Source organism: Nicotiana sylvestris, chromosome 10 (assembly GCF_000393655.2).
Source record: "Nicotiana sylvestris chromosome 10, ASM39365v2, whole genome shotgun sequence".
Lineage (NCBI taxonomy): Eukaryota > Viridiplantae > Streptophyta > Magnoliopsida > Solanales > Solanaceae > Nicotiana > Nicotiana sylvestris.
In genome coordinates this window covers 20778231-20780435 of record NC_091066.1, presented here as the reverse complement: position 1 = coordinate 20780435, position 2205 = coordinate 20778231, and positions in this window count along the sequence as shown.

Sequence of the window (2205 nt, the reverse complement as noted above, 5' to 3'; positions counted from 1 at the left end):
AAAATGTATGTTGATCCTCTACACATCCAGGTCCGTGATCAGCACGCCTACTGCAATGCCATAGAAGAAGAAGCAGATGGCGAACCCTGGTTTCATGATATCAAGGAATACCTCAGAATGGGGATATATCCAGAACATGCCTCTAGAGACCAAAAAAGAGCCCTTCGGCGTTTGTCGAATGGTTTCTTCCTCAGTGGAGGAGTATTGTACAAAAGAACCCCGGATTTGGGATTGTTGAGATGCATAGATGCCAGTCAAGCAACGACGGTTATGGCAGAGGTACATGCTGGAGTTTGTGGGCCACACATGAGCGGATATGTATTGGCAAGAAAGATCCTTCGAACAGGGTGTTATTGGCTCACCATGGAACACGACTGTATCACTTTTGTGAGGAAATGCCATCAGTGCCAGATACATGGAGATTTGATTCATTCTCCGCCAACAGAGTTACATACGATGTCAGCACCCTGGCCGTTTGTGGCATGGGGCATGGATGTCATTGGGCCCATCGAGCCGGCAGCATCCAACGGTCATAGGTTCATTCTAGTGACCATTGATTACTTCACCAAATGGGTTGAGGCTAAAACCTTCAAATCAGTAACCAAGAAGGCAGTGGTGGACTTTGTTCACTCCCATATCATCTGCAGATTTGGGATCCCAAAAGTGATCATCACGGATAACGGTGCGAATCTTAATAGCAGCCTGATGAGAGAGGTATGCCAACAATTCAAGATTACACACCGCAATTCCACCCCATATCGTCCCAAGGCGAATGGAGCAGTCGAAGCAGCCAATAAGAATATCAAGAAGATACTGCGAAAAATGGTGGAAGGGTCCAGACAATGGCACGAGAGATTACCCTTTGCTTTGTTGGGTTACCGCACTACCGTCCGAACTTCCATAGGCACAACTCCTTATTTGTTGGTGTATGGAACTGAGGCCGTAATACCAGCGGAGGTCGAAATTCCGTCCCTCCGAATTGTCGCTGAAGCCGGGATTAATGATGATGAATGGGTCAAAGCTCGATTGGAACAGTTGAGCCTGATAGATGAGAAAAGATTGGCAGCAGTGTGTCATGGTCAGCTGTACCAGAAGAGAATGGCAAGAACATATAATAAGAAGGTGCGCCCCAGGAAGTTTGAAGTAGGGCAGCAGGTATTGAAGAAGATCCTCCCACATCAGGTCGAGGCAAAAGGCAAATTCGCCCCAAATTGGCAAGGGCCTTATATCGTGACCAGAGTATTGACCAACGGTGCTTTGTGTTTGACAGATGTCGAGGGGAGATGTGTCGATATGGCTATCAATTCTGATGCAGTCAAGAGATATTATGCGTAATTTCTTTAATTATGGCAATTTTTGGTTTATTTGTTTGTATTTGGCATTTATTGGATAATGAGATGACGGAGGCAATTCTTTCTTCTATCCAAACACTTTTAACCCTTGCTTCCCCCTTTGAGCCCTAAGTAATTCTTTCATACCCCTCTTTTGGAATCACTAATGGAAAAGACATGAAAAAAAAGAGAAAAAGAAAAGAGAAAGAAAATGAAAAGAAGGAAAAGAAAAAAAGAAGAAGAAGATAAAATCATAAGAAATACAAAACCGTGGGAACTACGTTTGACCTGATTCCTCAAAGAGGATACGTAGGCGCCTCACGGCTCGGTCATAGTATGCATCATAGTGAATATAGGATGCATAATGTACATAGTGTGCATAATAGGCACAGTGTGCGTAACGCACATAGCGCAACATAAGTGTAAAAAATAAATTCCCCAAGCAAGAAAACTGGGGCAGAGGTTATGTTTTAAGTTCCAACAAAGGTTTGATTCCAAAAGTTGTAGCACATCACCCATCAAATTATTTTCATTTTTATAGCCTTTCTTTAACCCCACACCAGTGCCAACATCAACGTCCAAAAGACCTCCCGATCAATGTCCAAGAGATGCCAAGTCAGGCAAATAAGACCGAAGAATAATACACCGATCCCCAGCAAAGAAGAGGATCGTAAGATTGGGAATGAATCGATGATCAAAGGAATCTCCAGAAGAGAGGGTCGTATCTACAACACCCCGATTCCTCGAAAGAAATAAAAGGAGAGAGTCTTATCGGTGAAAACCTTCACAGGCACCGAGAGGCGATGTAAGATGAGGAATATGAAATGAGAGAGTCTTATTGGTGAAAACCTTCACAGGCACCATAAGGCGCCGG